The sequence below is a fragment of the Meriones unguiculatus genome, chromosome 6 (assembly GCF_030254825.1).
Source record: "Meriones unguiculatus strain TT.TT164.6M chromosome 6, Bangor_MerUng_6.1, whole genome shotgun sequence".
NCBI classification, from domain to species: domain Eukaryota; kingdom Metazoa; phylum Chordata; class Mammalia; order Rodentia; family Muridae; genus Meriones; species Meriones unguiculatus.
The window spans coordinates 135,508,441-135,521,203 of NC_083354.1; the positions used below are offsets into that span (position 1 = coordinate 135,508,441).

At 40.0% G+C, this 12,763-nt stretch overlaps 1 long non-coding RNA gene across 4 annotated transcripts in view; it reads right to left on the minus strand.

The window, feature by feature from the left end:
• Window positions 1-12,763, minus strand: part of LOC132654773 (uncharacterized) — a 662,496-nt gene that overhangs the window by 146,678 nt on the left and 503,055 nt on the right. The window lies entirely within an intron of this gene.

The window sequence follows — 12,763 nt, forward strand, 5'->3', positions numbered from 1 at the left end:
TTTTCACACTCCAAGCAGGGCATACATATGGAGCCCAGAAGACAAAAGAAGCCAAACTTACGCATCAGTCTTCAACATCTACTTTGTTTAAGATAAAATCTCCTTGACGCTTGCTGCTGAGTATACCAACAAAGCTAGCCCTCAGGTTGCTGAGAATTCTTCTGTCTCTACCTCTCATCTAAATGTATGGTACTGGGCCTATGTTATGTAGGTTCTTGAGATTTGAACTCAGATTCTCAAGTTTAAATGGCAAAACGTTAACTATTGACTTGTTTATCTACTATGAACCCTAACATAATACTAGTTCTGTTCTTCTATAATTTCAAGTCTTATGTATGTGTTGTGCATCTATGCAAACAAATAATAAGATTTGGGTCCTTTTTTAACGAATAACGGCATCACTTTTTTGGGAAATTAAATTACTGATTATAATGAACAGAATTAACTTGATAATTAACAGAATTATCAAGTTCATAGTTCTGATACTCACAATCTTAAAATAAATCCCTTCTGAATAATTCTGGAAATTGATTGTCATAGGAAGGATTTTCAGTTATATTTTATATTTTAATCAATGTCTAGGGTAACTATATAGATTATTTAAAAGGAAAAATAAAGATTTCTATATTTTACCTTAATATCTATATATTCTAGTAGCTTTTCTTAGAACTCGATTTATATGGATTTACCATCTTAGTTTCATCTAATCACAGAAATTATTTAAATTTGAACTTTTCCCAAGAGGATTTGCTTTATGGTAACATACAAATCTGGGATGGAATATGGTGTCAGCCACATAACTGATAAATATAATAACTGGTAATGACCACATTCATCTCTTTCCACAGAACACCACACAATGTTGCTATCAAGTAAATGAATCAAATGAACATTTTGCCTAAATAGAAGAGCATAGTAATCAAGAGGTGATTTTTGTCAAAGAATGTGTTCTTCTTCAGGTGCTATGCTGAATCGCCTGTAACAGGAACTGAGGCAACTGGACAATAGAATGCCTTAGGTCCTGTTCACCATTTGAATTATTTCAGGTTGTTTTTTGAATTAAGGAATATAAATACTAACCTTTTGATGGCAAGTGTTTGATATTTAGGCTTTTGAAACTGGTCATTAGGTTTCTAACATTAGCCGTCGGTTAAAATACTCAAAGCTAAATGTATTTCAAAAGCAGATTGGATATGAAGATAAAAGTATTCCTAACTTGATCTACAGACTCCATAAATCCTAATACAAAGACCCAGAAGTTATCTGTGCATATTGGCAAATTTATTAAGCGGTTTATATCATGATAATATAGAATAGCCAACAATAAACTGGAGTGGAAGCACAAAAAGACAGGAAATGTCCAACTTCAAAGTATAAAGTTTCCATGATCCGAAGGCACATAATGGGTGACTGTGTAGACATACAGATCATTGCAAAGATGCCTGACCCCCATTTGTCCTGGCGACAAGATGTGCAGGATTAAAGATAGAGCAGAGACTGAGGGAATGGTCAACAAATGACTGGCCTAACTTAAGACCCACTTCATGGGAGAGAGCCAAACCGTGATTCTATTAATGATTCTCTTCTTTGCTTGCAGACAGGAGCCTAGCATAACTGTCCTCTGAGCGGCTCCACCCAGCCGCTGATGAAAACAGTGTAGAAACTCACAGCCAAACGACAGGCAAAGCTCAGTCTTGTGGAAGAGTGGGAGGAAGGAGGGAGGGAACCACAGAAGACCTACAGAGAAAACCAACCTGGGCCCATGCGGGTACACAGAGACTGAGCCAACAACCAAAGAGCCAGTATAGACTGGACCTAGGCCACCTACACATATGCAGGAGATGTACAGCTTGGTCTTCATGTGGGTCTCCTAACAGTTGGAGCACGATTGTCTCTGACTCTGTTACCTGTCTTTGGATTTTTTCCCCTAGCTGGGCTGCCTTGTCTGGCATCAGTGGGAGAGGACACGCTTTGTCCTTCGTGTGTCAGGGTGGGTTGGTATCCATGAGGGACCTCACCTCTTCAGAGAAAGGGAGAAGAAAATTGGGGAAAGGCGGTAAGAAGGTGGATCTGGGAGAGGATGGAAGATGTAAAGTGAATAAATTAATTAATTAATGGAGAAAAATACAATATTGTATAATTTTAAAAACCTCAGAAGAAAATAAATAACTGGATTAAAAATAGAGCAAAGAGTATATAGTATATAAACAAAGATATAAAGATGCCAAATACAGAGCCGAAAAGGTGACTCAAGAGTTGAGAGTGAAGCTCAGAGCACTTGTCACTGGTCCAGTGTATGCTGGATTTTATCCCTGCCCACCCTCCAAACAGGAAGGAAACATGTCGTCACAGAAATGCAAATTCATCTACACCCTCTTAACTCTCCCCCTCTCCCTCCTTGTTCCCTCTCTTCAGAATAGACCTGTGTCTATTCTATCTCCCATTCGAAAGGGAAATTTATACATCCTCCCTCGGATCCTCTGTTACGTATCTTCTTTGGGTCTGTGTTTTGTAGCATGCTTATCCTCTACTATATGGCTAAAATCCACTCAAGTTGAGTATCCTGAGTGTCCTTCTGCGTCTGGGTTACATCACTGAAGATGATCTTTTTTAGTTCCATCCACTTGGCTGCAAATTTCATGATTTCTTTGTTTTCGATAGCTGAGTAGTATTCCATTGTGTAAATGTTTCACAATTTCTATATCCATTCCTCCATTGAGGGACATCTAGGTTGTTTCCAGAGTCTGGCTATTATGAATAAAGCTGCTATGAACATGGCTGAGCAAGTGTCCTCATATAGTAAAGTGTCTTTTGGGTATATACCCAGCAGTGCTATAGCTGGGCCTTGAGGTAAATCTATTCCTAATTTTCTGAAAAAGTGCCAGATTGATTTCCAAAGTGCTTGCACAAGTTTACACCACCGCCAGTAATGGAGGAGTGTTCCTCTTTCTCCACACCCTTGCCAGCAAGTGCAGTGGCTTGAGATTTTGATCTTAGTGGTTCTGACCAGTGGGAGATGGAATCTCAGAGTCATTTTGATTTTCATTTAGCTGATAACTAAGGAAGGTAAGAATTTCTTTAATTGTTTCTCCACTATTCGAGATTACTCTGTTGAGATTTCTTTGTTTTGTTCTGTGCCTCATTTTTAATTGGGTTATTTTTTTTTATTGGTGTTTGGTTTCTAGAGTTCATTATATATTTTGGATATTAGCCCTTTGTCAGATATAGGATAAGTGAAGATTTTTTTTCCCCAATCTGTAGACTGCTGTTTTGTTCTATTAACAGTGTCCTTATAGAAGCTTTTCTGTTTTAAGAGGTCTCATTTATTAATTGTTGATCTTAGAGCCTGAAGTGTTGGTATTTGTTTTGTGTGTGTGTGTGTGTGTGTGTGTGTGTGTGTGTGTGTGTTTTGGAAGTTTGGAGAGTGAAGGCGAGAAGACTGAGACCTGTAGAGAAAAGAGGAACTGAGGGTGCTGTGACAAGTTTGATCCTAAGTCAGGGTAGTAGAGGATATGAGGGCCACTCATGCAGAGACTCCTAGTAGCAGAGGCCATACACACTGAAAAGGACACCTTCCAAAAGAACTAGTCTTTTCTCAAAGGAAGAGGAACATGTACCCATCTACCAAAATGTCAACCCAAAATATACTACAAGATGTGCATGGATAGAAATAGAACAGATAGAGCAGAAATTGAGGGAATATCCAACTGATGCCTGCCCCAACCAAAGACCCATCCTCTCAGAGAGTGCCACCCTCTGACGCCATGAAGGACATTCTGCTAAACTTGCAGATAGGAGCCTGACAGAGTTGTCCTCTGAGAAGGGCTACCACCAGTGCCTCAGAGCAGATGCAGAGACTCACAACCAAATATTGGACAATGCTTGGAAAATAGTGGGAAGAAAGAGATAAGGACCCTTGAGGTGACAGGAGCTCCACAAGAAGACCAACAGAACCAACTAACCAGGGCTCCGAGGGGATTGCTGAGACTGAAGCACCAACCAAGACACATGCAGGAACTGGACCAACACCCCCACAAAGATACAGCAGATGGCAGACAAGGCCTCATGTGGGTCCTCTAGTAAGGGAAGTGGGGACTGCATCAGACAGGGATTCACTGGCCAGCTTTTTGATCACTTCCCCCTGGTGAGAATGCAATGCCAGGCCACAGGGAAAGAGGACATGCTCAGTCCTGATGCAACGTGATGAGCTGAGGAGGATGGGAAAGGCAGCTTCCCTTTCCTGAGGAAAATGGGAGGTGGTGGAGGCAAGGAGGAAATGAAGGTGAGACTGGGAGGTGAGGGAGAATGGGGCTACAACAAGGATGTAAAGTGAAAAAAAGTTTTAAAAAGAAATGCAAATTAAGAAAAACTGGAAATTTGTAACATACGTATCACAATGGCCAACATTTAGAAAATGAAAACCGCCAAGTACTAACAACAACAGAGACTAGATATCTTTCTGATGTTGATTGGGAAGCAAAAGGCATAGCCACTTTGCAGCATAGCTTGAAATTTCTTACAAACTTAAGCATATCATCTTTTTGGTTTTACACAACAAGGTTAAAAATTATAAATGAACAATGAAACCTGAACATGAAGTTTACCTTTATTCATAATTCAAAAGAAAACAAAACATCCTTAAGGGTAATTAAATACAAACTATTACTATTTATTCAGACCTTATGAATTTTCTCTGTGCTGAAATAAATCAGCCACAAAGCTATGAAAATGCATGGAAGAACACTAGTTGTATATGACTAAGTGAATAATCCAAAATGAAAACTCCATATATTGTTTGAATTCAACTATGGGATAAATTAGAAAAAAATAATAAAATAAAATTGTAGAAAGTCAAAGATTCATGTTTTCCAGGGACTGAATGGAGAAAGATATGTTAGGTAGAACAAAGAATTTATACATCATTACATCTTTTTTTTAAATCCACACAATGCATTACATGGGAAGAAGATGAACAACATATCAGAAGGGGTCATTAATTTTAAAAAATGTACCATTCTGGTAGGGGAAACAGACAACGAGGAAGCTTATGCATTTGTAGAAGCAGGGGTATATAAAGAAATCTCTCTATATCCACTGAGTTTTGCTAGGATCCTGAAACTGCTCTAAAATATATATAATCTATCAAAAAGAGTAGATTATATACCATCTGCGAAGCACTTTAAAATTAAAATCTGAAGGCTGGGTCCGAGAAGCAATATTTGTGAAGCTTTGGGAGTTTTTCCTCCAGAAGTCTCAGAGTGCTGTTGGGCTCCTGCTTTAAAGGACTTGGCTTTGCTAAGGGGTGGCATGTTTTCCACTTTGAAGATCTGACGTGTTTTAACGGTCCTGTCTTTGAAGCAATGTGTGTCTGTGGGATTCCCTCATGAGCAGCTTTCCTGTTTAGGGAGAAAGTAGTCCTCTGCTGAAGTTATTTACCAGATTATAGTTTCAGCCCTGGAGACAGTCTAATCCCTGACATGGTTATCATCCTTTTGAAAATATTAATATGTTTGGGAAAGGTTCTACTTCTGAAGAAACTCTTCTTGCCAGAAGGAGACTATCTTTAAATTTTCAGTGGGTTGTTGTTTTCAAGAATATTCTATAGTGTAGAGTGACTTCACAGGGAAAACATTAAAGGCAGAGGTAATGGGTTATAATTAACATCTCCTCATAGAATTCTATGGGAAAGTATAATAAAGCTAGCATATTAAATATGTGACTTGAAGTTTGTAGCAAATGTTTTCATTTATTAAATAAAACTAATATATTAAACTGTTGTGGTTTACAATTACACATATAGATACGTATTCTTCTTGGTCAACTGTCATGTGTTATTGACAGTTCAAGCCTATGAAAGGTATTACATGAACAATAATGAACATTCAGATTTTGTATTGTGCTATGGATGAGGACGGTGAGCTTCTACTGCTGCCTCCATGTATATTCCAGCCAACTGAATACAAATGCTCCTCATTGAGAAAAGTGTTTCATATGAGTTGTAGTAAATTAATGGTATGTCATTATTACAGTAGTATTATTGAAACTGCTATCACACTCAAATAAAGACCAGACAACTGTTAGATTTAATAATTGCCTTAAAACACCTTGGGCTGGGCAAACAGTTCTACCTACGCTATCTCAATAATGGCTCCCTCCTCCATCCACCCCCAAGCCTCCAACTAAGGCCATCTGCCCTGAACCGTTCCGATCTGGCCTGACTCCCATCCACAATTGCATAAATATCTGCTTATCCTTCATCTGGACCGCTCCTTTTCATGACACTTTCAGAGTCCTTCCTCCCCGCCCACGCGGTTCCTTTCCCATGTCAACCCATCCTGGCTTCCTCCTCTCTGCTCTCTTCCTGGCTCTCTGTCTCCTAGTGAGCCCACCCCCACCCCCACCCCTGAGACCAGGAACCTTTGCCATGCCTACCTCCTTCCGCCCTGCCCAGGTACTGGCCTGGGCAGTAAATAATCAGAAATAATGTCTTAAGAAGGTTTTCACCAGAAGTAAAGGCACCAATTCAACTGTTTACATGACATGACTTCGCATTTTGAGTTTGACATTGAACACAGAGAATCCTTGTTTTTATAATATTTTGCACAAAGTAAAACTTAATAGTGACATTTAATTGATGTATGTTGCTCCTCCAAAAGAATCAAATACTTCAGTTAATTACTGTCTTAACAATTTTAACATTTTGCTTGATGAGTCAAGCTTGATTTTTCCCTTTTAATAGAATGTTCATATTGTGTTATTACATTCTATCAAATGGTTGTCTACGAAATGGCTTATTTTATCTTCATCTGTGTCTAGCTTGTTTTCTCTTCAACCTGTCACTGTAAAACTCTTCAGGTAAAAGTTTCTTTTCCCTTTTTTCTCTGTGCTGCTGTTTTTTAAGTCACCTCTCCTTCCTCTCTGTACTCATGAGAGTGGGGCATACCCAATTCTGTTAAATTTTTCTGTTTCATCACTTTGTCTGCCTCTCAATTAGCCATCACTTTCAAGCATTGCTGTTTCGTTCTACCAACTAACTTTACCTTCATTGTTTGGAATAAAAGTGTGTACTAAGGGCCTATTTGTATTCCAGCCAGATGGATTAAAGCTATGTGCTAAGGGTGCCTGTATGCCAGCCAGAGTAACCATATTGCTTCAAAAGAATAAGGTGGAGACCCTCAACATCCTGTTCTGACCTCCTCATATGTAGACATACACTGGAACATGGACGTATCATACACATGCATCAATTCACACACAGAAAAATATTTAACTCTACTAATCCCCCTTAATAATTTTCTACATTTCTTTTATCTCCATTTATTCATTTATTTATTTACTCATTTATTTATTTGTTCATTTTATATCCCAATCTAGCCCCCTACCTCCTCTCCTCCCAATTCCACCTTTCTTGATAAGACTTCTATCTACTGATACACTCATTGTAACTTTTCCAGTATGACCTCCCTCTATAAGATTTCTATGATTACAGTTGTTCATACATGCAATAGGTTAAACTAACCTACTTTTCATTCCCCTGTCTTAGTTTATTTTGTGTTTCTGTTATAAGATACATGAACATGAAACTAATTAAGGGAGAAAAAGTTTATTCCTGCTCACAATTTCAGGTTACTATCCATCACTTCATGGGAGTCACAATGGCTGGAGCTTGAGACACCCAGGCATATCACAATCACAGTTACATCGACATAAGGATGAACACATGCATGGCCAGTTGTCCGCTCACCTGTGGTCATCTCAATATTTCCAGTTTTATACAAGTCAGCAGCTCTGCCTAGGGAATGATGCCACCCACAATGGCGGTGCATTCCATATCATTTAAATTAATTATGACAATTGCCTACAGATATGCACAGAGACCAATACAATGTGAACAATCCATCACTGAGATTCTCTTCCAAAGTGATTCTAGCTTATATCAAGTTGACAGTTAGGGTTTATTATCATACTACTCTAAATCAAACATAGATACTGCTCAGTATGAACGGTGGAAAATGAAACCTATCTAAGCCTTTAATTCACACAGTAAATCCACAGAAAATACTGTAATATAAATATTTTTAATTTTACTTAAATATTTTAATCACATGAAGTAAATTTTTTGCTTTAGTTGTTCTACTAGTCTACCCACACTCTTCTAGACCACAATGCAAATGTTGTGGAGTATAAATCCTATCTTCCCACCTTTTTAGTAAAACACCTCAATGATTTCCCATCATCCATAGATTTAAGGACCCTCCGATGAACATAGCCTAAGACTATACATGCTCAAGTCTCAATTCCCATAATCTCACAAAATTCAAGGTTTTTTTCTACTCTCTAGACATTCTTGCTGTTTCTGTCCTGCAGTTCATTTCCGCACTATATGTCTCTCAGAGCCTAGATTTAGACTCCCTTGATTTGAATTTCAGGTCATTTTGTGAAGAAATGCATGTTTTCTAAAACTGAAAATTTCTAGTATTTCAATTTGATGTATGCTTTATTAACCTCATATTAAATAATTTTCTCCAATCTTCATTTTCTGCACTGTGAAATATTTAATTCTTAAAATGTGTTTTGAGAATTTCTTTTTCAGATTTTTTTAATTTAATTTTATTTATATATTTATTTATTACAGTTTATTAACCTTGTATCCTCTCTGCAGCCCCCTCTCTCATCTCCTCCCAGCCCCACCCACCCTCCCTCTTCTCTCTCTACGCCCCTTCTCTAGTCCCCTAATAGGGAGGATCTCTTCCTCTTCTATCTGACCCTAGCTAATCAGGTCTCATCATCTGACTCTGGCTGCATCATCTTCCTCTGTGGCCTAGCAAGGCTGCATCCCCACACACATGCCAGGGGGAGGTGATCAAAGAGCTGGTCACTGAGTTCATGTCAGAGACAGCCGTTGTACACATTATTAGGGAACTCAATTGGGAACTGAGCAGCCAATGGACTTCCTTTGAACATGGGGTCTAGGTCCTCTCCATGCATGGTCCTTAGTTGGAGTATCGGTCTCTGCAGGCCCTCCTGGACCCAGGTATTTTGGCTCTGTTGTTCTCCTCAGGTCCTTACGCTTTATTTTTATTACATTTTATATTACTTAAAAAATTAGATTTAAATATATACTGATCATATTCTTTCCCTTTCTCAAAGCCTTCTGGATTCTCTCCTGATCCCAATTTTAAGTTCTTTCTAAAAAGAGAAGAAAAGAAACAAAAGATGATCAATTCTCACTCAGAAAGGCAAATGGCACTGACATCAGAAGAGAAAGAAAACAGGGAACAGGACAGGAGCTTACCACAGGGGGCCTCTGAAAGACTCTACCCAACAGGGTGTCAAAGCAGATGCTGAGACTCATTACCAAACTTTGGGCAAAGTGCAAGGAATGTTATAAAAGAAGAGGGAGATAGAAAGACCTAGAGGGAACAGGAACTCCACAAGGAGAGCAACAGAACCAAGAAATCTAAGCCCAGGGGTCTTTTCTGAGACTGATACTCCAACCAAGGACCATGCATGGAGATAACCTAGAACCCTGAACAGATGTAGCCCATGGCAGTTCAGTCTCCAAGTGGGTTACCTAGTAAGGGGAACAGGGACTGTCTCTGACATGAACTCAATGGCTGACTCTGTGATCACCAACCCCTGAGGGGGGAGCAGCCTTATCAGGCCACTGAGGAAGAAAATGTAGCCACTCCTGATGATACCTGATAGGCTACAGTCAGATAGTAGGGGAGGAGGACCTTCCCTATCACTGGACTGGGGAAGAGAAAGAGGGGAGGGATGGTGATACTGGAAAGAGATGAGGGAGGAAGGCTACAGCTGAGATACAAAGTGAATAAATTTTAATAACAAACTATAAGCTATATTTATGTAATATTTAAAAGTATTTTAAAGTCTTTCTAAGGCCACAGACAGAGGTCAGATCGAAGGAGAGGAGGATCACCCCTATCAGTGAATTGGGGGAGAGGAAAGGGAAAAGAAGAGGGAGGGAGGGTGGGATTAAGGAGGGGTTGAGGGAGGGCACTACAGCCAGGATACAAAGTGAATAAACTGTAATTAATATAAAAAAGTTTTTAAAAGGAAACAAACCCCAATGAAAATACCCCTCCCCAAAAAACAAGAAAACAAAATAAAACCACACCCCACCCAAAAAAAGCATAGCAGACTATAACCAAATTAAAGCATGTGCACACACACACATCAAATAAAAACAAACAAACAAGTAAATAAAATATATGTGAAGTCCTTTACACATTAGTCAACTGCTCCTGAACAGGAAGCCTGTTGAGGAATGATTGATAAACTCTGTCTCTCTTTTGGAAAAAAGTGATTTTCCCTCTCCCAGCAAGTATAAAAGAGAGTTCAGTTGTTAATATTTACCCTAGTGGCTAGGTTTTCATTCATCCACTCATTCATTTAATTATTCTTAAATATAACAAAATAAAATATAATTAGATAAAACAAATCTATCAATTTAGAGTTGGACAGAACAAACCAACAGAATAAAAAGAGCCCAAAAGAAGGCACAATGGTTTGCTCATCCACTCAGAAATCCTGCTGTATGAATTTTGACCTCATACATTAAAATATAATTATTTCTGAATTACATCCTTTTAACTCTAAACATAGCATGTGTTCAAAAAATGTTTAATGAATGAAAGTAAAGACATAGAAAGAGGGGTTAGAAGGGAAATAAACGCATGGTAAGGGCAGAGGAGTACAGGAAGAAGCAGGTGCGTGAGGGGAGAGACGGGAACAGGAAACAATAGAAGGAAAGGGAAGTAACGGGATAAGTGGAGACAATTAGTGGATTTGTTATTTCAATTTTCTTCCGTTTATATTTCTCTGCAAACAAGGGTTTGACTTGAGTGATCTTTTTACTAAGTCTATTAAGAAAAACACATAGTAAAATAAAATAGTGTTATTCTGACACAATAAGGAAAAAATAAAGATCTCAGATGTACTAGGAATTATTTCCCACAATGGGCCTGAAGCAGATTATAACGGGAAAAGGAAGAGAGAGCAGACTAGGCAAGCGTACTGAAATAGCAACTGGTTCCAGTGCAGTCGGGAGACTGGGAACAGAAACGAATGTGGAGTCAGATGCTGTGGCCAAGCTGCTGAAATGCTGTTTCTCCACGGTGAGGGATCATTTCAACAGAGGAGACACCGACAGAGCGTCATTCCCCGAGCACGTGTGCTGGTCCTTGCCCACATGACAGTTAGCCAGCCATGAAAGCAGCGGTGTTAACAGGATCTCTGGAGTGGTGGGTGGATAATTACTTCTAGGTGGTGAAATACACAGGGCGAACATACGCGGCTGGTTTCTGTCTCGCGTGATTTAAATGCAGCAGTGAAAACCCAAAGTCGGTGAGAATGGAGATTTGAGAATTAGCTTTAAAAAGTCAAGTTTTGGGTTTTGTTTATAACAAAAGACTTCATAACTACCTGACAGGAATTATTGGTAGAGGAGACGGCACGCTGGCATAAAGTGTTAACGGCAAAGCGTTAATAAAATCTACGAGAGGACAGACCTGATGTTACAGATGCTGAAGTTTGTTCTTGTAGTTGGTTGGGTCTTTGTTGTTGTTGTTTTGTTTATTTTATTAAATTTATTTATTTGCTTATTCACTCAATTCCCAATCACAGCACTTACCTGGGGCTTCTCTGAGTCCCAACCTCCTACACTCTTCTCCCTTTGCCCTGACCACTCCTCTTCATAAAAGGGGAGCAGATCCCCACCCCACCCCGAACAAACCCACCCCAGCATGTCCAGTTACATCCGGACTAAGCGTATCCTTTTCTACCGAATTTAGACAAGGCAGATCGTTAGGGGAAAGTGATCCAAGAACAGGCAACAAAGTCCATGTCAGACACAACCCCTGCTCCAATTGCTAGGGGACCCCCATGAAGACCACGGTGCTGCCCATCAGTTACAAATGAGTTTCCACCCTAGGTCCAGCCCAAGCATGCTCTTTGGTTGGTGGTTCAGTCTCTGTAAACCTCCATGGGCAAAGATTAATTGACTCTGTTGGTCTTCCTGAGGGGTTCTTGTCCCCTGTGGGACCTTTACCAAAAGATTCCCGAGCTCTGCCTGTTGTTTGGCTATGGAGCTCAGCATCTGTTTTGATCAGCTGCTGAGTGGAGTCTCTCAGAGGACAGTTATTTTACTTTGCTTTCTACAAGCATAGCAGAGTATCATTAATAGTGTCAGGGGTTGGCTCTCTCATGGGTCTCAGGTTGGGCCAGTCGTTGGTTGGCCCTTCCCACAATCTGAGTTCCATCTGTATCCCTGCACATCTTATAGGCAAGGTAAGTTTTGGGTTGAAGGTTTTGTGGGTCAGTTGGTGGTCCCCTCCCTCCACTAGAAGTCATGCCTGGCTAGGAAGTGGCCACTACAGTCTCTACGTCCCCCGCAGCGAGGGCTCTCACCTACAGTCACCCCCATATCCTCCCAAGAGCCTACCCTGTCGAAGGCCTCCAGCTTGTCTCAGAGATGGCCTCTCCATTTGTTTCTCTTCTATGTCCCAGCCCTCTCCCCTCCATCCCTGCTTTCCCCACAGCTGATCCTCACCCAGTTCCCTATCTTCCTTCGTTTCCAATGTCTATTCTATTTCCCCTTCTGTCTGGGATTCAGGCATCCTCTCTTGTGCACTCCTTGTTACTTAGCTTCTTTGGGGCTGTGGACTGTGGTATGGTTATCCTGAACGTATAAGTTGAGTACATACTATGTGAGTCTTTCTGGGTCTGGGTTATTTTATTCAGG